This window comes from Bactrocera oleae, chromosome 4, assembly GCF_042242935.1.
Source record: "Bactrocera oleae isolate idBacOlea1 chromosome 4, idBacOlea1, whole genome shotgun sequence".
NCBI lineage: Eukaryota > Metazoa > Arthropoda > Insecta > Diptera > Tephritidae > Bactrocera > Bactrocera oleae.
Genome location: NC_091538.1, coordinates 54,436,057 through 54,463,940, shown reverse-complemented (window position 1 = coordinate 54,463,940; position 27,884 = coordinate 54,436,057). Strand labels below are relative to the sequence as shown.

The 27,884-nt window shown below is 30.2% G+C and overlaps 1 protein-coding gene and 1 long non-coding RNA gene across 3 annotated transcripts in view; one reads left to right on the top strand and one right to left on the bottom strand.

Moving 5' to 3' along the window:
* The window catches only part of LOC138857220 (uncharacterized), a 161,334-nt gene extending 157,294 nt beyond the window's left edge, over window positions 1–4,040 (bottom strand). The window contains exon 1 of the long non-coding RNA XR_011396273.1: window positions 3,447–4,040. This is a non-coding gene — a long non-coding RNA (uncharacterized lncRNA). The remainder of the gene's footprint in view (window positions 1–3,446) is intronic.
* LOC106619164 (mucin-22) overlaps window positions 1–27,884 on the top strand; it is a 379,015-nt gene that overhangs the window by 329,324 nt on the left and 21,807 nt on the right. The window lies entirely within an intron of this gene.

Here is a 27,884-nt window from a genome sequence, read left to right as displayed (position 1 = left end):
TATAAAACAATTTAAAAATATAATTTAATAAATTAAAACTTTTAAAATATAAAAAATACTTAGAAATATTAAAAGAAACATTTTTAAATTGGTATATTTTTTTCAAAATTAAATTTAAAAAAAATAAGAGGAGATATTTTCAAAACTAAATACTTCTGAACTAAAATATATAAAATAATATGGGAACATGTAATTTTTATATATAAAAAATTTGCAAAAGTAATCGTTGATTAAAAGAAGATAATTTTTAAAATTTCAAAATACAATAACCAGCAAAAATTAAAAAGAAATAATTTTAAAACATTTATAAAATTATAGCAAAATTAAAAATACTTTCAACAAAATTTGGACATGATTATTAAAAAAAAATACAAAAACTAAAATAGTTCAAAAAAATTTCAAATAATTTTTAAAATTAAAAATATCCATATAAAAAAAAAACAGCAAAAGCCATTTAATAAAAAATAAACAAAAACTTTAAACCACATTTTTTAATTAAGCAATATTTTAGGGCAAAAGGTGATAGTTTTATTTTTTTTAATTTCAATTATTGCTCACAGAAACAATCGGAAATGTTCAGATATACAATACATACATATGTACCTATATATTTTGTCGCTATAAAAACTGCATGTTTAATGAAATTGTGTGTGTGTGCAAAGCACACCTGACAAGCAATTCAGCCATCACTGCTCGTATATCAATGACAATTTATCAAAGATAACAAAGTGAATTGCAAATTTAAACTTGATGTGTACAAATTAAAAACAAAAATGAAAAAAAAAAACATAAAAAAATAACAAGTAACAGTCTAGTAGCAAATGTAATTTGAATAACTTGCAGTAAGTGATGCAAAAAAATTTTTTATTTAATAATTTTTTAAATATCTTTTAACTGAAATTTTATTATTTTTATACAAGAAAAGTTTTTGCAATTTTTTTCGTCCGTTCTCCTACTATTTTCCAATTTTTTCCAGCGGTTTTCCACAAAACCGACCATTGCATATTATTGGGAAATGAAAGATTCAATATTAATCAAATTGAATTCGTATAAATATTTCAATAGCGTCAGCTGTAAGCCCTGCAATGTTACATATGCGCGTACAATGAAGACACACACACCAATACAGAGAAATAATTTTTTTGTTATTGCACACATTTACATAACCAATTGAATTGATAATAACATGACAATGGTAGTAACGGGATCATCACCGGAAAGTCACAAATATGTATACGAGTTTTCAGACACACAAACACACACCGACATGCTGGAGCATATTGAATATTTATAAGCGCTCCAAAAGTCTGAAAGGCTGTGTAAATCGAAACAAAGGATATGCGCACATAAAAACACACCCACACACATATATACATGCAAACATATATACACTTAAAAAATCGAAGAAATCAACGCTCGAAAATATGTCTGTCTGTATGCCTGAACCAATGAAGTGCGTCCAACCAACAAATCAACAGAACGCTCACTACACACTGCGGAAGCGTAGCGCATTTATCATGCGATTAACTAAAATAATAATATTTATTTTTTATTTATTTTAACTAAAATGTAAAAAATATTGGACAACGGTAAAGCTTTTTCGCATGACTAAAATTTAACTACATTTCAAATAAAAATTTATTGCGCTAAAAATAATTGAATTAATAATTCGTGGTAAAGCAAAGAAACAGCAATGCAACCAAAAACAATTTAATACTCAAGTGTAAATGCTTAATTGTGTTACGGTGAATAATTGTGTATTTTGTTTTTTATGACTCAAACATTTATTATTTAAATTTAAAATTTTATTAAAATAAAAAAATAACAAGCAAACATGTTACAGAAAAATGTCAAATGTTTACGACAAAATTAATTAATCAAATCTAGTCAAACAAAAGAGTTTTCTATACAAGAACTTGAGTTGGATCGGTCAATTTGTATGGCAGCTACATACTATATTAGTCCGATCTCAAAAATTTCTTCGAAGATTATAGTGCTGCCTGGGATAATAATCAAGGCCAAATTTCATGAATATATCTTGTCAAATAAAAAAGTTTCCTTACAGGGAGTTCAGTTTGTATGGCTGCTATATGCGATACTAATCTGATATATACAATTTCTTCGGGTATTCCGGCGATGTGTTGGATATAAATGTGTGCCAAATTGCATGAATATATCTTGACAAATAAAACAGTTTTCTATGTAAGGACTTGAGTTCGAAAGCTCAGTTTATATTGTAGCTAGATGTTATAGTAGTCCGATCTAAACAATTTTCTCGAAGATTAAAGCTATGACTTTATTTTGATTGTTCAGTTGGTATAACAGCTATATGATATATTGGTTCCGACAAATTTGCAGCGTCTTAGTGAGAAATGGGCGTGTGGAAAATTTCAAACCGATATCTCAGAAACTGAGGCAAATTTGAAAAATGAAAGTTTGAGAAAAACGTATTTATAGATAAGCTGATAAAGTTGATTGAACTGAGCTTTAAAAGGTTCATAAGCAAAAGCTATTTGAGATATCAAAATATTAGTATTTCATTTTTGAAAGAGCATACATATGTTATATAATTTAAAGAAAACAATCAATTTTTATTTTAATTTCACACTAGCTGTAGTAAAACTTCATAGCCTGTTAGAAAGGATTTTTTTACAGCCCATCGGTTTCTGTATAATCAAGAGCAGCATGGGATAATATCTATAATATATCAATATATTATATATATAATTTAATCAGAGGAAACATAAAAGGAAGAATAAGTAAATACCAAAAAATGTGCGAACACATAGTATTTTTTCTAAGTCATATTAGTTATAACTATAAATTTGTCAAATGATTGCTTAGTTTACTTGGTATATACAAAATATAATGTTGCCTACATTTAGGGTGGACAGTGATTTTCTGAGCTTAAAAATATACATTTTGAGATCGAAGAAGTATAATAGTTACTACCAGTCTGAGTATTATTTTATATAACGAGTCCTATTTAATAACTTTTTCATTTCAAAAAGAATTTTTCATAAAAAAAAAAACTTTTTCAATAAAAAAAAAATACTTTTTAATTTTAAAAAGACTTTTTCATTAAAAAAATTAAATATGTATATTTTTTTTAATTTTAAATCGTGAGCAGTAAGATTATCACTGACAAACGTAACTCTTTAACGGTCAAAATTCACTTTCACCTCTCTGAAAAACTACTCTTCTAACAAGGTTGTCAAAATACTCTACAATTAATGTCTACGTCATCATTCTTTAAACACTATGAAAGTCACATTAGTAGAGATAAATAAAAACTCACTTCGTGCTTTTCAACGAAATTAGAAGATTTTCTTCAACACAATAGGGTGGTTTTTCCTGCTGTCACATGTTTGATATAGGTATTATACTTCATATTATTTTCTGCCAGTACATATGTATATGTATGTACTTATCATCTGCACACTCACCTTTATTTGGAAGCGGAATCTCAATTTCATGTTCGTGTTCATAACAAAAGTTCAACAGTTTTTAGTATTATTTTGTGCTGCAATTTGTCATTGTTGTTAGCAATGATATAGCTCTCAATGTTATGTCAGGATACTTAAACCGAGCAGCAGCTGTCTTACGCAACACAATATCAAGCACTTAACTTTTCACTAGGGAAACGTACGACGTGACGGTGTCAAGCATTTTTAGTTCTCGGTGTCAAACTGTGTACATTTTACAAAACACTTTTGATTGTTATACGCTATTTCTGCTATTATTTGGTGTTTTAATTTTCTATTACTTTTATAATGAAATACTTTTTTTAATTAAAAAAATTGTGATATTTTTATTTACTACTTTTTAATATTTATTGTGTTAATATTTTTAAATTTCATAGCTCTTCACTTCCGCAAATTATGCTCTGCTATTTTCTTTCTTTTCTATCATATTAGATTTTCATTTCATATATACCTTTTTTATTTAACACAAAAAATTTGCACATATTCTCACACCTTGCCTACTTTTACTGCGACTTATTTAATTAAATTTTATTTTTGTTTAATTTATTAATTTAATTTTATTTTATTTAATTTTTTATTTACTTATTTTAATTTTAAAAAAATCTTTACTTAAATTTATTTTAATTTATTTCAGTATTTTAATTAATTTAGGTATTTATTCCTTTAATCTTGCTAGTTTATTTTAAATGAATTATATTTAATTTTATTTTTTTATTTCATATTATTATTTTATTTTATTATATTTAACTTAATTTTTTCATTTATTATTTTATTTTTATTTTATACTATTTTATATACTTTATTGTTACTTCATTATTTTTTACTTTATTCAATTTTATCTTAATTTATTTTTTATTCTATTTTAGGTTATACTATTTTATTTTTATTTTTTTTTTTTTGTTCACTTTGTTTTTATTTTAATCTTTAAATTATTTAGTTATTTATTTTTTCCTTTTAATTTTAAGTTAAGTTTATTTCATTTCACTTTTATTTTATGTTATTTTATTTTATTTTATGTTATATAATATAATTTTCCATTTTATTTAATGTAATATTATTTTATATTTTAATTGTTTACGTTATTTTTTGCTTTTGCTTTTTATTTCAATTTCAGATTTTTATTGCTTCATTTTCACATTTTCTTTTTTATTTTTTCACTCAAACTTCAAACTTTGTGCTATTATTGATAAATTAATTTCACTGTTTTCTTTTTTGTATTTCACTTTCTCATTTATTTACATTTTTATTTTCACTTTTTTGAATTTACTCATATACTTTGCTTTTTCAAAACAAAATTTTTTATTTTCACCTATTTTATTTTAAATATTTTTTTTTTCGCTTTTTTACCTTTTTTACTTTTTTAATTTAACATTTCCACACACTTTTTCTATTTTCCACACATTTTTTGATATTTTATCAGCTTACAAATATTTCACTTCCGCATATTTTTAACATATTATATTATATTTTTATTTACCGCTTTTAATTTCACTTTACAAATTTCAACATTTTTTCTTTGCATTTCATTATTATCTTTCCATTTTTTTCATTTCTTTATACTTTTTCACCTTCACTCAGAAAAACTTTTCAACCTTCAAGCAGTGACCTTGACACTCTTTCCATCTCGCACACATTTACAAATCGTGAAACCAATATCCTTTAAGTTTGTTGATGTTTATTTGTTATTGTATTTCGAAGATTTTATGAAAATATTACGACTTCATCTCACACACTGCTTTAATCTCACATATATCTGATGAATTGCACAAAATGCAAGCTTGTGCATTTAAATACATAAAATCATATATATTTAAGTCAACATTTTTTCCCTTTAAACGTTTAACCGTTAATTATCATTTATAACTTCATGGTGATTTTGTTGAAATTTCACTGCGAAATTTTCATAAAAAATTTCGATTTTCTGTCTGCCTGGCAGCTATATATTTGTACATTTATTTACTTTAATTTTCGTTCATATTTGTTTAACGGTTCTTTCTTTACACGCCCTTTCACTTCAAAGTATTTGGTGCAGGATTTACTCGCAAACATTTTTCTGACTTTATTTATTTACTCACACACACGTGCATAAAAATTCATCTCAAATACCTGCAGGTTTTGCTATTTTTCTTTGATTTTCATTTCTTATTCATTATTTTGCTCAAATTTGTTTGGTATACATTTTTAATATTTTTCTTTTGGCATATCTGTTTATTTGCGTTCAATAACGACTTTCGGTCTACAAGTCCTTGCGCCTTTGACTCTCTCTGATTGAAATATTTTCGGTTCAGTTGGCTCAAAGAGCTCAAAAAGTACATATTTTTGGACAGTTGGTGTCTTTAAAGTATTTTCGATGCACTAAACGAAATCGCTGTGAATTGCACTGAAAAGAAATAGAGTAGACAGATTTTTAATAACAGCAATATTTATTTAATATATAAAGGTAGTGAGAATAAAGAGAATGTAAACCAAACTGAATTAAATATTTGCTACAAATATTTTATGAAATTTATCCTATTACACTTAATAACGTTTTTCTTTGACGGGTAGTTTAGAGGTATATATAGGTATAGGTAACATTGCAACGAATTAATGGCTTCTACGACTGAACGAATATACTTGCAATATATACATACATACATATCAACTTTTTGAACACGATGCGGACAATCTTTCTACACTTCTTTCGAACCCGATAACGTAAAACGAATTTATTTTTAAATCAGAAAGTTCAGAATGTAACAGAATTTTTAAAATTTCGCGGGTTTGGAAAGTCCAATAGTCAAATAGTTTTAATTATATTAATACAATGTCCCGGAAGTACGATAACACTTTCAGCTGCATTCATTGCTTACTTTGTCTGTATGTTACAAGCCGTTAAGGTTAGACGTGTTTTTATGATCCCGATCGATTTTCGTTTGTTGAAAAAAATGGATAAAAAAATTGGTTCGTCGATTCTTGGCCAGAGAACAATAACGTTGTAACGCCTTCATATTCGCCAGGCATGTCGTGTCAATTTTTCCTGTTTGCAAAAATAAAAGAAGTCTCAAAAGGCAGTGGCTTTACAAGATAAATGTCGCTGAAAAAGCTAAAGGCTATCCCAAAAATCGAGTTTGACAAGTATGTTTATCAAAAAACGAAAATTTCCGTTATTTCGTGAGCATACCTCGTATAGTATGACGGCTTGTGTGAAAAAAATCGCCAGATGTCGCTTTAAAATTTATTTTATATTAAAGGAACAAAAAGTCGAGTCGATTTGAAACTATTTTTACGATTCATTTTGCATTTTGTTCAATCCTATAATTCAATACCAAGTTGCACATCAAAGAAACATAAATTAAGTTTTCCAATTTTACAAAGTGCCTGATTCTATGGTATCAACCAGATGTATGAAAATTGCTGAAAATTTTTTTACTTAAGGAAATAGAGAGAGTTTTTAATATTATGAGGGAGTTTTTTATCCATGATTCAATAATTTGAAATCTACTCTCTTTTTTATCGCAAATAAAAAAACAAATAAATTATCATCTTGAAATGAAAGTCTATTTATTTCTGGGTCCTCAAACTCATTTATGTTAAGCTAAGAATTTGTTAATCGTTTCACCTTTTTAATTGTCAGTAATTGTAATTGCTTACCCATCAATAAATGCCTATAGTTATCATCAAATTAAATTACAGAGAAACCAGATTAATGCTGACTTGATATATAAATATTTTTAGGCGGTCCAGTTCTTTTTAGTGGTGAATGAAGTACAAAACACTTCTAAGTTCAAAAGCATGTTTTTAGATGTTAAACATTTTATTTTCAAATTTCACACTTTGAAGCATACATGTGGGCGGGGTGTTTCACAAGTTCAATTTTATAATACGTGAACTTTTCACGCAGTATATAAAATGATAAAGTTGTAGACACTTAAAGAGGAATACTCTTTCTATTGCTAGTTATATTATTAAGGATAAATTGTTACATTTACTACTAAAATAAATACCAGACAATTTTAATAATAACTTCGTTAGAAACCCCACTTAAGCTTACCACCCAATTGACTATCAACTTGTCATTATTAAAACATAAGCATGTGGCTCAGGCGAAGGCATTTGGCGACATAAAAAGGACATATTTCGATATACTTAAAGTAGAAAAAAAAAATTCAGAGAAAATGCGTGCTCGATGATAAATGGAGTGGATAAATAAATACACTTGTATATGAGTTTATCTTACAGAAGAAAGACACACGCCCAGACGGCTTACGAGCGAGTTTGCCAAATACCTGAGTCTGCTTAGGATAATTTGTAAATCGTCGTAACGAAGCGTAAAATATCTTTTTCGTCTGCAGCGGGCATGTCAAAGGCTTTTCCTCATCTTCATTTACCCAGAACTACAACAAAACAAATTGTCGCAAAAAATCTAACGCCACAAATGTATAGTTATATAATACTTATGTGTATATACATATCTCTTGCATAATAAATTCCATAGCTAATTTTCGAGATCTTTTCGTGCCTCATGTGTCGTGTATTTGTCAAGAGTGTCAGTGAGCTGCCGCATGCCCGGCGGCGCTTGTCAGCACAGACACACCTTTCGCAGCGTGAGACGCACACACGTGCTGTCAGTCATTCGCTGGTTGCGGTTGGTGGATTTGGCGGAGATGTGGCTTGCTGCTTTTTTTATCAGCGTATGCTTACTTGTTTGTTGTAGCATGTTTTATCTCCTAAAAGTATGCTAAGTCATATGGCAGTTTCAAATTCCCGTTTATGTCTTTAACCCAAAAACCAGCAAAGGAATTTGCCGAGACAATTTATAACCACAACGAAGGTGTTTACAAAGGCATATATTTTTGGGACAGATACCTATACACACATATATATACATACAGATAAACACACACACACACACTCTGTCATACTCGTGACTCGCGTTGACACTGCGTTTGGCATGTAATGCGCGCAAATTGAAATTGATTGTGCCCTTTCTTGACACTTCGTTACTTCCGAAGCATCATTTAGTAATACCATATATGGTGCATATATATATAGTTCTCTGTTATATTGAAATCTAGTTGTCGAACTACAAACGCGCACAAACTTATATAACAATAAATATATTAACCGCAAGCAACCGAGGCGCAGGCACAAAGGAATTTAATGCAGAATAAAACAGCGCTGCTTATTACTGAATTTCTAGTGGAAATACATATACATACATATATACATATACACATATAATTTACTTTGGCTGCTTTTGAATTACCAATAAGCTGGAATTAAGACTATATTACTTATTAATTTACTTTTAGTAATTATTGTACAACAACAACAACAACAAAATTACTATTGTACAAATAAGAACAACAACAATAACAGTAAATTGCTTGTTATGCCTTACAGGCTTAAAAACAAGTATTAAAACATTTTCGGTGTAGGAAGGGAAATTATCATGAAGTATTTGTATGACAGCTACAAGTATATATAATATTATAGTCAACTAATTTTGTTATTTTTTTTAATCGAATTTTTAAGTTTCATAATAAATACATTTATGAAATTTTTTGCTCTTAGCTGCTAAATTGAAGGAGTTATGCTACAAAACTATCATATATGAGCAATCAGTTGTAAGCCAGCTATATGTTATAGTCAACCGATTTCTATGATTTTCAGTACGAACATTTTATTATTTATAATAAAAGAAATAACAAAATTTTCAAAAACAAGTTCTTAGCTGCTTAATTTCAAAAGTTATAACGAAAAAGTGTCATATCTGAACAATCAGTTGTTAGACAGCTATATATTGTAATCAACCGATTTCGATGATTTTCACTGTCAAGAGTTTATTCTTGATAATAAATGTTATTATGAAATTGTGTGGGTTTAGCTGTCTAAATGAAAGAGTTATACTGCAAAAGTCTAATATCCGAGCAATCAGTTATATGGCAGCTATATGTCATAGTCAACCGATCTTAATGACTTTCAATATCAATATTTAAATCTTGAAAATAAATGTTATAACAAAATGTTCTGCTCCTAGTTGCTGAATTTGAGTAGTTATAACGAAAAGTGTCCTACCTGAGCAATCGGATATATGACAGCTATAAATTATAACCAAACGTTGTTGAACATTTTCAATAGCAACTTTTTATTCAAAATAATAAATACTTTGACGAAATTTACTACCCTTAGCTGCTTGAGCTATAAAGCAAAAATCTGGTAACTCAAAAAACAGTTTTATGACAGCTATATGTTATAGTCATCCGAGCAGTTTGATCTTTACAAATGTAGAGAACATTATTTAAATACATCTTTGTGTTAGATACTTGTCAAATCAAGAAGATTATGGTTAGTTCAAGTTAGCCATTTTAATCCCATCCTCAATTCAATGAACTTACTTCTTCTTCTTCTCCTTGATTGAAAAACCAAAATATTGCACTAAAAATTATTTGCATGAACGACTTAAAAATATCCCGCACAAAAGCAGTGTCATGGAGACGGTATAACTTTCGCAGCCGCAAGAGCACAGCAGTAATCGTTGTAATCACTACAAAATGTTAAAAATAAAACAAAATAAACATAACGGAATTACGAGTATTATGCGTTGAACTGCTTGAAAAAGTGAGGAAATACACGCGCAAATACAAATATACATACATACAAGAGAGAAACTTGCATATAAATTTATTCCAACCAAAATTGTTGCGCTTCCTCAAATATTTTGTGTGAGACGCCATGGCGTATGAGTTACAATTTATTTTATTTTTGCAAGCTTCGCATAATTCAAGGAAATATTCGAAAACTGTTGGAAGCTGTGCCGAAATGCAAAGTAAATATAATATGCAAATATGTAAAATTTTCTTCGTAGTCATGAGTTGCCGTCAAGGACATTTGAGTGCAAGCCTTTACATAAGAAATCGGTTACACGCATTTTATTACAGTACTTGAGATTTTACGATATTTTTCTTGCATATTTTTTGGCAGGAGTATTATGTGTTCTTCAATGTAGTTGGAACGATAGTAAAATTGAACTTAAATTTTTGAGGAAATTTGACTGGTGAACATAGTCACCATGGTTTTGTGACACTTTTTTGCTTTCCCACCATAGCAAAATGTAAAATTTTCTTCAACAACAAAAACAAGCCATGAATTAATTGAATTGAAAGGTGTGTGAATTTTAATTAAACCTTACTTATAGAAAACAAATTGGTTCCTTTTATATTTATATACTTCTATTTATAATTATGTCTTGCGGCTTTACTGTAAAAGAGAGGCATACTAAACCTCTCTCTTACAGTAAAGCCCAAAAGCCCTTTACTTATTTGCATTGTACTAATTAATAAAAGGAATGGTTTAAGCTGCTCTATTTACCTTATACCATGTTTTTAGATTACAAAGCATTTGTACACAAGCCGTTAGTTACTTCTAGGAATCCAAAAAGACGAGGTAACTTTTAAGGGGCATTTGAAGTTAAACGCCAATTCCCAGCAGTAAAAAGTGAAGTGAAAGTGGTTTTGTTTTTGATTTAATGAGAAGCATGTCAATTTACAACTCTGTTACCAGGGATTGAGTCAATAGGTAGAAAAAAATAGCTAAGGCTTATTTTTGATAAATTTAAGCATTCGAATTTTAAATTCCGGGTTTGCCTAGAAATTAATCTCTTTTGCCAATAGTGTAAAGTATTGTTTTTCTACCCAAAACTTTCGATATTAAATCATTTATAGTAATATTTTTGATTTTTCAGTGCTGTAACAGCTGAATTTTATACTATCAAAGTGTTTAAACTCACCAGAATTGAAATGTTTAATACCGAAATTTCGGGATTGAGAGTGAAGATTTATTTATTTTTTTTTATGGTTTAACAATCTGTGTAGATATTCTAATATTCTTCTCAAAAGTTAGATCTACATTGCAATTTCGAGTCCGCAAATTTCGGAATCGAATCGTATAAAGAAAAATATAATTAACGATTATTTTTGACAAATTTAAATATTAGAATTTTTAGTACCGAAAATTTTATCATTTGTGTAGAAATCAATTTTTTCCGGTAGTAGAAAAGATAAATTTTCTTTCGATGGTATTGAATCATTCAGTCACATTTTTAATTTTTCAGTAGTAAAAGCTGAATTTCATATTTCAGAATATTATATAATATATATCAGAATATTTAGATCCGCTAAAATTAAAATGCTTAATCCTGAAATATCGGTATTGGGGATGCATTTTACATATTTTTTTATAATTTAACAATCTGTGTAGAAATTCTAAAATTCTTCTCAATAGTTTGATCTTTCAGTTTTGCAGTTTCGAGTCTCGAAATTTCGGGAAAGAGTCGTTTAAAACAATACAGATTTTCCAGCTGTAAAAAAATATATAGTTTACGATTAACTTCAAAAATTTAGATAATACAATTTTGAGTCCTAAAAATACGGGATTGTGGATATAAATTTGTTAATTTTTTTCATTTTCCGCAGTAGTGGTATATATTTATATTTCCTCTCCAAACGCTTCGGTACTGGATCATTTATAGCGATATTTTTGTGGTATAACAGCTGACCGTTAGTTTTTTCCAAAATTTCAGGTCATGCAGAATGACAATTTTTAGCCCCGAATTTTCGGGATTTTAATGGTTAGAAGAAACAATTTTGAATAATTACGAAAACTTTAGACATAACAAGTTTTAGTCTTGAAATTTTGAGATATACATAGATACATACAATAAATTATAAGTTGCTCGCTTGCTATGACAACATTTTGGTAAATCTAGTTGTTTGATGGAGAATACGTAGAGAATCCGTTATATATAATTTTTTGAAAATTTTCCATAACATCGTCCAAAAGTAGACTACGTAGCCAAATTATTTTAATTTTTTTTTAGCCGACCACCTTTCGGCAAATAAACTCAAAACTCAAACTCGAGAACCGTCAACCTCATTCATGGTACAAATTTCAATAATCTACTTCTAGAAATAATCAATCAACAATGCAACACTCAATTCTCATATCACTTCCACCAAGTCACTAATTATAAAAAATGCACAAACTTTTTTTTACGCAATTATTTCGATAAATAACTTACAATGAGTTGATTATATTTATATCAATGATGATACCGTAATTTTCAAATAACTCTTCATCGCCATAAAATTTACCGCTCCAGCTACTTTTCGCAATTGATTACAAAACTTTCTTTTACTTTACACTTTTCGAACATTTCTCTCTCTCTCTCCCTCTCTCTTACTTGGTGTGTGCCAATGCGAAATGTAAATAAAAATTATGTGGCAAAAGTTGTTGTCCCCTTATTTACTGAAATGACCAGCGTAGCAGTGAAGGAATGAAAGTTGCGCTGCAAGAAGTTTGTACTAAAAAGTTCTGGACATTTTCTATTTACTTTTTATTTTTATTTTATACTTTTTCCAGCTTTGCTTTGTCTCTGTCGATTATGGCAAAAAGTTGGCAAAGCGCCTGCGGCCATAAGCTTTGCAATTCTTTTGCAATTTTTCCAATTTTGCGTTTTTTATTTCACATTAAAAGCGAACAGTTGGTTGAAATTGTCAGTTTTAGCACACTTTTTGACGGTTTTGTCTCGGGGCGCAATGTTGGAAATTGGAAAATAATGTTTGTGGATTTGTGGAAGTCGAAGTAGCGCACATAACCTTCAATTTGTACTAATGAAACTATGCAATTTGGTCTGAGCAATTTAGCTAAACTTTTTAATGCACTCAGATTGGCTTTAAATACGGATAAGTATATAGATATTAGGGTGCAACTACTTTTCAATAAAAAAAAAAAAAATTGTGCTAATTTTTCCCCGGAATTTTATAGATTTATATAATTTACAAACTCTGTCAGACTATCTCGAAAAAATAAAGACATATATTGTTTTCGTATATTAATAAAAAATCGAACTTTATTCACCACCACCATAAATGGCAAACTTCTTTAAACCTACTTGTATTTAGCTTACTACTAATAAAAATAAGAGCTGGCAACCGTATTCAGAAAATATTTTCAACTATTCTTAGACATTTTCAGTTTGTTTCATTATGGTTGAATGTTTCTTTGTCTTACAACTTTTTTAATATTTGAATAAGTGGCAACCCTCTTCAGCAACTATTTTATAATATAGCAAAATTTTTTTAACATCTTCAGCTTAAGACCGATAATCAAGACCCTCCTTATGTTTCATAAATATTTAAAAACTGTGGCAACCTTGCTTAGAAGATATTTCTATTATAAGCATTCATTAAAGCAATTCTTTTGGATAACTATGTTAAAGTTTTTTAAATTAAATATTTATATTGCTTAGGTCATTTTAATAGGTAGTAACACTGCTTAATACTCTTTTTTACTGCAAGCGTACTTAAATATAATATCTGTCTTTAATCGTTTCTTTATATTTTTGCGAATTTACTAAGCATTTTAAAAAGGTGGCAACTCTTTATAAAAAATATTTTCAGCCGTAAACTTAGTCACTTTAGTTTAATAAATTTGTTGAAAATTTTATTTTAAATTTACTAATCATTTTAAAAAGGTGGCAACTCTTTGTGAAAAATATATTCAACCATAAACTAACTTTAATTTGATAAATTTGAATATACATATGAAAATAAAAAAAAATAAAATTTTTATGTCACAGCGTTTGTTTTAATTAAAATTTTAAAACAGGTGGCAGCGCTATAACATTGTTAACCATTTTTGACCATAAAACTCAATATTAGAAAAACTATTTAAAAAAGTTTAATAATATATTTTTGTCGCAACACCTTAATGTCCATACATAGACACATATACAGAAGAAGCACAAAGCTTAAGTAGCATCAGCATTAGTTCGCTGTCTAAGTGCTCTGAAAGCCTAAGTATCGCCAAGCAAACGCCACTAGCACTTGGGAAAACGCAGTTAGCACCCGCACCCTGTTTAAGGCCCAGGCTACAACAACATCACAGCTTAGCCACCCATACTGCCAAACGCCAAATGAAGCCGCTTTTCTATTAAATGAAGCTAATGATGCATATGAACGCTCCTATCAAGTCCGTTGCCAGCACACGTGTTTGCACACGCTCAGGCAGTTGAACAGCCTTTGAGGCTAGAGATCTGCATAAGTAAGCAGGACAGTGTAATTCGCCAGCATCAGCTGAACACTCACATCAGCGCATGATTCTATATTATCAAACACACATGTAGTTATACAACATACATATGTATGTACATACACATTGTACATACAAATTCAATGGACGAACATTGTGGACCTTGAGCTCTCCTTCTTTCCTTCCTGCCTTCCTCTTCTCTTCCTTTCTGTCTCACTAAATAGCCCGTCGCTTCACTTGCAAGACAGTTCAGCTTCAATGCATCACTCGTCTGTTCTTTCGTGCAGCAACAACTAATCGTATTCAACTAAATGGACAGCAAAGCTCAAAGCTCAGTGATGGACACCTTACCACATAAATTTGAGCACACAAGCGACTGTACGTTTGCGTGTGTAAGACAGCTGTTGCTGGTAGCTGTGGTCAGCAAACAGCAGTTAGGTGCGCCACAGGCACACATACATATGTATATATATATATATATACGTAATATATTTATATACGAGTATATACATGCATTAACAGCAAATAACGGTTGTTTTGTTGTCATGTTTTTGTGGTTATCTCATTGAGTGCACGTTGAGATTAGCAATTTACAGTGGTATATTTTTTTTTACAATACATTGAAAAGAGTCGGATATGTAGAAAGCAAGCCAGAAACCACGGGAAATTCCAAATTCCCAGATAACATTAAGAATTATGCAAATTTGTTACGTGAGATATGTAAATGAAGATGGAATTTCATAGAAAATTTTCTATTAGCTATTCTAAGAACAAGAAAACAGTTTTGCAATTTTTGTCCGTCCGTCTCTGCATGTGTATATACGCGAACAAGTCCCTCAGGTTGGGAGACATCGATCTAAAATTTTGCACACATCCTTTTTTCCCCACGAAGCTTCTCCTGTGGCGAAATCGGTGATATCGGACCATTATAGCATATAGCTGCCATACAAACTGACTGTTCAAAATCAGGAGAAAGATCTGGTTATCACAACTGGGCAACTGTGATTCCAGAAGCTCGTGGTATTCGAAACCAAATAAAATTGAAGATCTTAATCCTTGCTAATAAAGTATGTCCGCTTTTAGATTTATAAGTACATTCATTTTTCGCAAAATGGAAACCTTAAAAAATAAAGTTCAATTTTTGACAGAAAAAATTAAGATTGGAGCAGGAAACCAAACGAATATCGTGTCTAGGCGCGTTTCTAGTTTTTTTTTTTTTTTAAATCCGTTTCTGACCTAACCCCTTAAGTGTATTACCTGAGAACTCAACAGTAACTGCGAGAAGAAAGAAAGCAAATAATGCTCTAATTAGATTTCGATACTATACCTCACCCCTCTGTAGTCACGCACATAACTTATATAAATTTAGAATACAGCTTCCTCACATTCATACATACGTGTAAGCATATACAGTAATGTAAAAACACATTATTTCCATTGCACTAAGCCACACATTACTCATACGCCCTGTCGCCCCAGAAGCAAGGCATTACCACAATGTTAATTAATACTGCGAAATAAAGCGGTAAAAGCTGAAAATAACATGTAAATACATTAATCAAACACCCTTCACATGCAACTATAACTCATAAATATGTTTACGAAGTTTTTCAAAGTTCGCAGACGAAAATTCATTAAATATATATAATAAACTTTAACCAGATTACAATTTTCCACCACAGCGTGGCTTAATACATTTGTGGCAACTCAATTATTATTCATACAACTTAAATTAGTAGTCATATTTAAGCAGATCATGTCAATATACACGCCGCCACTGACAAATATTGTCAACAGACACGATATTGAAGCTACGCATAATTCAAATATTGAAAACAAAGTAAATGCATTTACGCGTAAACAGTTATTTTTGGAAAATACATTTGCATAAATCCTAATGCGCTATGAAGTCATGCAATTATGTAATTTTATAGAGCACAAATATATCGAACATCAAGATAAATACTTATGCAAATTGTTTATTTACATGGAAAGAGTGCGAGCAAATATGAAATTTGGTTGGAAAATAAGCAGTGAGAGCAGCAATTGTTGCAATTGTGTGATTGAAATGACAAACTATAAATTACTATTCATACTTATGTATATTCATATATATTTTTAAATCATAATTAATTGCACAACTTTATTTTAAAGTGCAGAAATTGCTTTCAGGGATTAAAAAAAATATAATCAAATAGAAATAATATTGAAAATATTCAATTATAAAAAGTAAAAAAAATAAAGATTAAAAAAACATTTATGAAAAACTATTTAATTTTCAAAATAAAAATAAAAATTTTAAAATTATAAAAAAATTCCTAACAGGAACTTTGATTGATCGGTTTGTATAAACAATTTCTTTAATTTCACCGCTGCCTTGGATAATAACCCATGTCAAATTGGGTAAAGATCAATTATGAAAAAGTTTTCCATACAAACACTTGATTCCGTTAGTTCCGTTTGTATGGCAGCTTTACCCTATACAGGGTATAAAAATACGATACGATTTAAAAAAAATAAAATGACTTTTCAATTTTATCAAAAACTGGTTTTATTCATAAAAATTAATATTGTTACCTTAGAAGCAATCCCGTCAGATATGGCAACGCTAACAGCGAGGCAAACGCCCTTGAGAACTCTGAAATCTAACTATTTTTCTCTTCCAGTGAATCTCACGCACTCCATGAGAGCTCTACAGTTTTAAAAAACTTGATTTTGAAAAAAATCCGTTATGTAATAGCGTTGAACTAGTTTTTTTTTTAAATTACAAAATTTTGAGGATCCAACTTAATTTCATTATTTATTCAAAGTATATGGAAGATAGACATACATTCCTTGATTAATTTTTTTTTTCCTATCGTCAAAAATCCGAAAAATACTTCTAACCTATTTTGTCTTCATGAAACTATTCATAAATAATAACTGTACTGACCCTAACAAATCATTTCGAAGTGCGGCACAAAACCTGCTTATCTTGTTACAAATATTTCCAAGAACGTGCTGTCATGTTCATGTGATATTTTATTTATGTTAGCAATTTAATTAAATAAAGACTTTGAAACAGGTGGCAATACTTCTCAAAAATCGTATTAACTGTACACCTTCAAAACCATATTATTTTGACACCCATATTGTAATAATTTGTTAATACAAGTATATCATAACGATTTTTTTATTTTAAATTAAAATTTTTATTGAAGTTGGTAACTTTATCGCAAAAAAATGTACAACTTTCTCTAACCTCTTCACATTGATGGCCATATTGAAGTATATATTTCGTTTCCGATTTTTTAAATGTAATTAAAACTGGTGGCAACAGTCTTAAAAAAATATTTTCGGCAGTAAGTCTTTAAGCTCTTCACTTTGATGTTTAAATTAAATTGTTTGTTTATACCATCTATTTTGTAATTTAACACTTTCAAAAAGGTGGCAACTCACTTAGACAGGTATTTTACACGGGAAAATGTCTTAATTTAATACTCACATTTTACGTATTTTAAAATTTCTTTAAAAAAAAGATTCTAAACAGATGGCAACACCTTTCCAAAAGTATTTTCATTATTACTGTATATATTTTTAAGTTCTTTGATATCCATACCAAGATTTTTATTTATAATATTGTCCATTTATAAATTAAACATTTTAAAAAGGTGGCAACACGCAACAAAAATTAATTTTCTGCTATTAGCTTTATTTTAAAACTGAAATAGGGTTATCGAATATTTAAGTATATCTTCAACTGATCATCTTATTACTTTAAATCGTCAAGCATGTGACAACCTTCGAACTATTTATTTGCTTTCATTTACTGAGTACTTTTAAACATTAAAATTGAAGAAAGAGCCTAGAAGTCTTTGCAGAAAATATTAAATTTTAGATTCAAAAAATATAAATACATACATACATACATACATATATACCTATATATGTGGAAATCACTTTCTAACGGAATTAATTGATTTTCCAAAGCATTTATAAATTCCCTTTAAGATGTGACACATTTTCGGAAACTGATTGCATTTCGAACGCATAAATTTATGCATATACAAAATGCCGACACACGCATATACACACATATGTAAATACGTATATTTATATACATACATATATGTATGTGTACATAGTAAGTGCATACGTACATATATAGAAGTAAAGCATTGTTTTTGCCGTAATAAATCTCTTAAAACTCACTTTCGACACAAAGTTTAGCGTAAAATGATTTAATTAGCAAGCAAAACCACAAACTGACAACAATTTGTTGTAACAACTACAAAAAATATGTAAAATGCAATTACACCAACAACTTGCAACAAGAACTTTTGTAAGTGACTTGCGAGCGAGAATGCCTGAGAGCAGCAGAAAACTCTCAAGAAAATGTTTATGCAGCAAATTTGCAACAACAAATGCAACTCACTGAAGAACAACAAAATTTGTGTTTGTTATAAAGGATAAGCCACAGAGTCTGCAGTTATAAACTTGCAACAAGAAATACAGCTACTTACATATTAAAATTTTGTTAATGTATGTGTGCATGTATGTATTTATGTATGTGGAATTTTATATTTTGCGTGTGTGTGTATTTAAAAAACTAAAAAAACCACAACTTTAACACAGCCAGCTGTCATGCAATACAAGCCAGTTGCATGTTGCACATGGCAAAAAGCAAACAAAAGAGAAAAAAGTGCATGAGTTGCACGCTTGCAAGTGGCACATACTCACACACATACATATATACATAAGTCGACACCACAAAGTACTCGTGTGGCGCTCATTTGCTATTCGCCGCGCATAGTGTCATAGTGATATGTGGCACATGTGGCAATGAGAAATATACAAACATACATATGTATGTATATATTTACGCAACACAAACAACAACAACAACTGTACAGCAAGAACAATAAAACCCGATTGTCAGCAACAGCAATTACAACAAATGTCGCCTCCAACAAATACCTGCAACAACAATACCAATAATTTCCACAAACTACTATAAGTGCAACAACAATTTTCAATAATAGCAACAACAATTTACAGTACCAACAGCTGTCCGCAATAACAAATCTACAACTGTCAGCAACAGCAGTAACAATTTTTAACAGCAACAACAACAATTGCCAAAAACAACAACAACAATTTTGTATTAACAACAACAACAAAATTTATCAGCTACAAATCTACACACAGCCAACAAACGAAGCAAATAACTGTTGCTGCTGTAGTAGCCAAAGTCAACGGCAATCGCAGTGGAAGGAGGAGGACAAGCGGAGGTGTTGCGAGTATGCAGCACGCAATTGCAACTGTGACACAAATCAAATTAGTTGGCGACGCTTTGAAATGCCACCAAATTCCAGCTAAACTGATAATAAAGCATGCAGATGTGTACGTGTGAGCGTATATGTGCCTCTGTATATGCATGTGTATGGGTGTATGGGTGCATGTGATCGTGTATGTGTGCTTTGGATGTGCTACTTGCATGTCAACAACAATCGGTGTCAGTAATCACGCTACAAATGCGCTGCAAACCAACACACACACACACACGTGCCCAGAATGTCGACAAACAACAACAACAAAAACAAAACCTGATGACAGCTCCGCATTGTTGCTGGGGCGAGTGGGTGGATATATGGTGAGGTGGCGACAAGCGAAACAACATTGCTCACAACACCCAACAAAAGCAACAACAACAACATATGTTCAACAAACAGCGTGATAGCCATGGCAACTCAGTGCTCGAGCGCTAGAATTTGCATCAATTTGAATTTTAATGCATTTGCTTTGTACACAATCGACGTAGTGTCTTCATACGTATATGCTTGTGTATTTTGTATGTGTGTGTGTGTGTATGGGTTATTGGTTTTCTTTGTATGCGTTGTAAGTTGGTGGTATTGTGTGCTACGAATATGGCACACAAAGCAATAAAGAGAATGTGAAAATCGAGCAAATTATTGGCAAACTAATAAGAAGCATTTTATACACACACACTCTCCTACATTATTACATACACTCATTTACATACATATATTATATTTTCGTTTCATGTCTTCTGTAGTTGTTTCTACTTAGAATGGCAACGATTTGTGAATTCATTGATTGTAAACACGAATTGGAATTAAATATTTATCGCACATTTGTATTGCAAATTCTATGAGCTCATGAGAAGGCAAATCAGCTGCAAGCAATGCAAATGAGCAGAAACAATTTTATTTTGAGAAATTTTTAATACAAAGACTACCCAAAATCATACTGCTATCAAAAGATTGGGAGTAGTGAATTTTGAATTTTAAACCTTTGACAATCACAGTGAACTTTAGAGACCCCGTTATTTATAAAAAAAGGGTTGGCATCCATATTTTTGCTATCTTTTGGGCAATCACTAGTTAAGTTCAACGTTTTCAGGTGAGATATAGATTTAGAGATTTGCACTACAATGGTCATTCATACCAGTGAATGCTTCTTTTTTGAGTACCATCACAAAACTTAAATTTTTTCTCATCTTTAGCAATTTTGTTTTATTTTCTAAAACTATATACCTAAAATGAACTATTCAAGCCCTTTCCCTGAGGTCATATAAGCCCCATTGAATCAACAACGCTTAAAAATTAACCCACAATGTTAAATCTAAATCAGATGTAAAAATCTGAATTAAAAAGCTATCTTTACGAAAATCTAAGGTTGTCTCCGCGACAATCAGTTCTACATAACCGTAGCAGACCCCAACTTGCCACAACTGTAAAAACAAAATAAGGTCTTAAGAAATCAGAAATAATTTGGATAAAGCGCTAAATAAAGATTCGATTCCACATATAATTACTAACAGCCGAAGGGTTAGTAATGCCCCTCTTTAAAGTCATGTTTGCTTGCCGTGGCATATTTTTATGCTTTTCTAAAGAAGGTTTTATTTTTGCCGCTTATCTAAAAAATATACTGGGCTTAATGCTAAATGACCAGAGGTTCTAGCAGCACAAGACTTCTAGTTTCCTATTTGACAATTACGAAATGCGGTAGATACTGAAGAGAAGTAAAGCATCTACAAATATAAAAAGTTTTTCGGTTATCCACCCGCTAGAAATAACCGAAGTCTTTCAATCAGCCTGAGTATAACGTAGCGCATCCATTATCTAGAAAATTAGACTTCTCCACATTTGTTTATTATTATACGATATCTGTCTTGTATTGTGTATTATTCTTAAAGAATTGAAAGTGTTAATAGAGAAAATTCACAGTATAAATTGAAATGCAATTGACCAGAACTGACAAGCCTTGTTATACCCTGAACAGGGTATATTAAGTTTGCTACGAAGTTTGTAACATCTTGAAGGAAACGTTGGAGACGCTATAAAATATATATATGTATTGACCAATAGAAATGGTCAGCTGAGTCGATTTAGCCATGTCCATCTATATATATGCGAACTTAGTTTTTGAGATATCGATGTGATATCACACGTACTTTTCTCTCAAGGAAGCTACTCATTTATCGAAACCGCGCATATCGGAGCACTATAGCATATAGCTGCCATACAAACTGAACCATAGGAATAAAGTGCTTGTATGGAAAGCTTTTTCATTTGACAAAATATATTCAAGAAATTCGGCATGAGTTATTGTCTAAGATAAAGGGGCGATTTCCGAAAAAATTGTCCAGATCGGAGCACTATAGCGTATAGCTGCCATACAAACTGACCGAGCAAAATCATGTTCTTTTAAGAAATATTTTGCATTTGTGAAGGGTATTATAGATTCGATGCAAACGAAGTTAACGTGTTTTCTTGTTTTAACTACAAACAGTCGATTATTTAACAAATTATGATTCGTCCACCAAGCCCTCTTTAACTTTCATTACAATAGTTTGAAGCATTCTGAATCTCAGGGGTTCATGAACTTGCCTAAAAAAAAATATTTTTTATGCAATAAGTCTTACTATCTGTTAAACGTTCTGTACAAAATTTAGTTGTATACTTGTTTTTTAATTTTCATAGGATAAAAATTAACTTTTTAAATTATTTTTAATTATGGCTGCAAATAATACATTAAAAAATTTTTATTAACATTTGAATAAATTTTTTTTTTAATCACACATATCGGATTTAAAATTAAAAACAAAATTTCTATCCCAAAAACCGAGTTTTATTAATTTTTATTATTTTATTTATTTTTAATTTTTAATCCCAACTACCCCGGATTGAAAAATAAAAATAAAAAATTTGCATTACAAGCATTCCAATTAACAACTAAAATAAATTATTGTTCAAAAATTAAAATTTTTTCGTGTTTGCATACTTCATTCATATTAAAAAAAAAAATTTAATTTTTAAACCCAAACCTCTTGGAATTAAAATTTAAGTTTTAATCCCAACATATCATTTAAAAATGAAAATTTAATTTTTGATCCAAAAACTTTTAATTAAAAATATTCAGTATTTCACTAAAGACCTTAAATGGCATAAACAAAAGCTTTTTTTTTTAATTTTCGAAAAAATCAGAGTAAAGTGACAGACTGAAAGATAGTCAAGGAAGCTATTACATTATCAAACTGAAAATCGTGAGGCCATGCGAAGGCAGCTAAAATCAAAAAAAAATATCAATAATTTTCAAATCAATTTCGTGTGGGTTTTCAATAATTACTGTAGTTGCGAAATCGTAATCTCAAAGTTTGTAAGTAGCGTTAAGAATCTGAAAATTTATTAAAAAGTATTTAACAACCTATTGTAAAGTATTTAATAACTTCTTTTAAAAATAGTTTTAGAGCCTCAGTGCGCTCTAGTAGGGCTGTACCAACAACTTCTTATGATTTTCTATACGAAATCTTTGTAAAATAGTTTGATTTAGTTCTAATCTAGTTGACCGAAGAACTCTTTATTGAAATGATAATCACATCTACATAATATTATTTACTACAACTGAATAAGTTTGGAGACGATGTAAATATTTGCAAATGTGTTGAGAACAACTTTGCAACTAAAGACTCTTACATTGACCCTTATATAAACGATTTTATAGCAAATATTAACGCTAAATTTCAAAATCGCACATTAAATATGAAATCTGCAACAGTTTTTTTCAAAAAAAACATTATATAACAACAACAGCGACAAGCTTCTGCCATCGCATTTACTTGAGCACCTCAACTGCGTTCGCTTTTTTAAAAATCGCGCGCTGCCACACCTACAAATTGCAGATCAGAAGGCCAGCTAAAAGCATGCAACAGATTTTCAGATGCATTAGCGGTTTATTTTCATGCGATTTACCGCACCGCACTTGTGCAGATAAAGCAGAGCAGACATCTACCATATGTATATACACCGGTATGTATATATGGATATATACACACACATGTTTGAATGCGGTTAACACCAGAAGATGCTTCATGTGGTAAGAAGCAGACTTCTGACGCGCAGACAAAAGCGCTTGAGACAAGCGGGCAATTGTATGTGTATAAATAAATATATGTATCATATGTGTGTATGTGTATATAAATTTATTCATGCTTCCACTATAGATACATATATGTAAATACTCACCACACACATATGCAAAATTCACAAATTCAACTTGCGTATGTTGATGTCATGAATTTAGAGTACTTGCGGCTTCCACATATCGCACCGTGGATCGGATGGCTATGCAAATTGCTTTGTTATGTGATTTATTGCTCATCCGTGTGAGTTCCAGATTTGCGACGCCACGCTTTAAGCATATTTTTACTGGTCGTCATGCGTGTGTAAACATATGAGAAGCTTATGTAGGTATGTGTGTGTGTCCTTGTGCGTTGTCACGCTCTAGTACTTACACTATTCAAACAAATATTATATGAGCGTTTAAAATGCTCACACTAAAAAGGAAAAAAACGGATGAAGATAGTTTGTGTATTATGCTATAACGCACACAAGCGCTAAGACACATACACACACAGAATATAAAACTTATACTTTTAAGCGCATATTTGCGCTATGCTTATGCTTATTCTATGCATTTCTCTTCAACTGCGTTCGCTGCTCCTCTTAAGCTATTGCGAAAATCTTAACAGCAGCTTTGTATATTTTCCACACACATATACATATATGTCAACATAAATATATATAAGTGTTGAGTATTCACATTCTTCACCTCAAGCACGCCTTGGCGTCTCCGGGACTCGGTAATTCATTTCGACCAAGTTTGCAGCTGTTCACAACCGTTATTCCTTCAATTGTAGTTTCCTCCATGTGTGTTTGGCTGTTTGGATAGTTTTGTTGTTATCGTTGTTACGCTCTTGTGTACAAGGTGTGAATACAGCGATTGTTGTGCAAACAAGCAAATATACATTATTACATATATACATTTGTATGGCTTTTAAATTTCAAAATTTCTCCGAAAATTTAGCCCCTAGTTAGATTTGAGCTTAGATATTACGATGACAAACTAAGAGAAAATGAGTTGAGATTAGACAAGATAAAGTGGCATTTGGTACGATAAATTGTGATCAGATGATGCAAGATTAGACATGGTGAGGTGGAATAAATGAGACCAAATGTTATAAAATCAAAATAAATGAGATCGGATTAGATCAGATAAGCTAATGGGAAGAGAAGATCAGGTCAGAACATAATAGATGAGACTACATGCAATAAAACAAAAGGTAAGGTGAGATGTGGTGAAAAAAACTATAGATGAGATAAAATAAGATGATATATTGTATTTATATAAATGATGGTATGATACAAGCACTTGGTTCCGATCGTTCAGTTTGTATGGCAGCTATATGCTGTAGTGATTCGATATGGGCGGTTCTGACAAATGAGCAATTTCTTGGAGAGAAAAGGCAGTGCGCAAAGTTTCGGGTCGATATCTCAAAAACTGAAGGACTAGTTTGCGTATATACAAATATACGAACGTTGCTAAATCAACTCATTTCATCACTTTGATCATTTATATATATACATATATATTAAATGGGATAAAATAATACGAGATAGATTGAGATTACATAAGATGAGATAAAATCAGATGAAATGAGATATAAACAATGAAAAGAATTATATGAGATCAAATAACATCCAACAAAATAAAATTAACCGAGATCAAATAGTATTATGTAACTACAGAATTGATCAGGTTAGAAAACAAAAGATCAAATATATTTTAAAAGGTGAAATAAGATAAAACTAGATAAAAATCGAAATAATGTTATGAATTAATAAAAAACCATAAATTTTTGAGCGAATTCAAATTTTCTTCTCCTCAACGTAAATTAGTTCAGAGTTAGTATACCTCAGAAATTTTTTCAAAGCGTGTCTAAAGTACCACAATTTCTATAAGTAATTTTCGTTGTTATCCCTGCTATTTCAAAAAAATTAAAAACACTTTTATAGTTGTGTTTTAGCATTACTAGAGGGAAAGAATAGTCCGAAAGTAAAAAGACTTAGAATAAATTTGATAAATTTTCAAAATTATTTCATGAGGTATTCTTCACGGCTGACTTTTGAAATTAGGTCTAAAATTTTAAGGTTAAGTATTGAGTTAGTAAAGTCAGTTAGATGATTTAAGTATACAGTAAAGGTAGCTTCAAAAATCGAACCCAAAAATTTTCGTAAGATATAAAAAAGACTAAGAAATTTCAGTATAAACATGTATTTAAATATATGTATGTGTAAATTTTGCTCCAGAGGAATGTAATTTAACTTTAAACCTACGCTAAAGCATGTATCAAGTCCATATACATATGTATATTAGATATGAAGATAGCTTCCAAAATACACTCAATGAATTTTAAGTAACTCAAACCAAATTGTATTCTAATACAGCCACAACTTTACTATGAATTTGCTAACCCGGCTGTCGTCACCGCCTTGAGGCGCACTTAGACATTTAACTATGGGTATTAAAAATCCATTAAACGCATTTTCATCTTGAAATTGAAGCAAACTCAACAACGCAGCACGCGAAACAAACGCTCCTGCAATTACAAGTGCTGCTGTGAAAAGCTTCTTTCACTTGAAAGTAATTGTGAAAGCGCTAAATGAAGAATAATTAAATCAGAAATCATTGCATATCCGCAGGCGCCACCAAGGACTGTGCGAAGTGTGATTATAAAAAATTAACGCTGCAAAATTTACAAAGTAGCTATAGATAAATGAAGACTCTCGGGACGTTCAGAGAGATAACTATGTATTTAATGTATAGTGTATATATATATATGTATATTTATATGTGTATTAAGCTTCTAAACAGCTTATTGAAGCAAAGCTGGCTTAAGTGTTCATTTTAATTGCACCAAGAATATAAATGATCGGCTTTCATTGGCAAAATTTGCACAATTTAGTGATTTGGTATGTCAGCAGAAATATGTATCAATATTTATATTTTTTTTTAATCTATTTAAAATAATTTTTCATATGCTAAGCTCTCAAAAGCGCTTGAGGCTTTGCTGGTGGCTTTCTAATGTGTGCAGTGAAAGCAATTTCTGTGCACCTTGATATGACATGAAATTTAATTAACTCTGTTTCCAAACATAGACGAATAATTTTGATTTACACGCATACTATATATGTACTATGTATGTATGTGTATATGCATGTAGACTTATATAATATAATAAAATGAAAGCATGCTAGTTTGACTAGTTGACTGCATTTAATTTTTACTGATGGCATATTTGCATTAGTTTAAGCGCATACATACATACTTGTATATAAGAATATATAAGAATAATGTTGCCGCATTTGTTTGTGATTGTAAAAATTATACCTAAAACATTTTCAATAACTATAGCATATACCTGCTTATATGCTTCTACAAGTATATTTAGATGCAAGTATGTAAGTAAAGAGAACATTTTTTTTGGAGTATTGGGGTCTTTTCATTTTAGTTATAAATTTAAAGTTTTTAAAAAACAGTATTGCCAACCATTTTTTATATTCAAAATTTTTAACAGAGTTGCCACCTAATTTTGAAATTTTTTTAATAATAGCATTTTTGATAATTATATATGATAAATAATGTTTCATAAGTACCAAACAACTGAAAGACCTTGCCACACTCATTAAATTTAAGGTATCGGGAATTTAAGAAATTAACTGTTAAGGAAGTAAAGAAAGATTTTGTAATAAATCTGTGCTGAAACAAATAAATGTTATTAAGTGATCAGTTAGCAAAAAAAAAAAATTTTTAGAGTTGCCACTTATATGGTATGTGCATATATTTGTACTTAAAATGCATACGCATATGAAAAATAAAATTGTCATTAAAGATTTGTAAAATATTAAGAAGAGATCTTTCTGAAATATTTAAATATTTGCTCAGCGGTATAAATCTGTGTATGGTTGAAAAGATTTCAAAGTG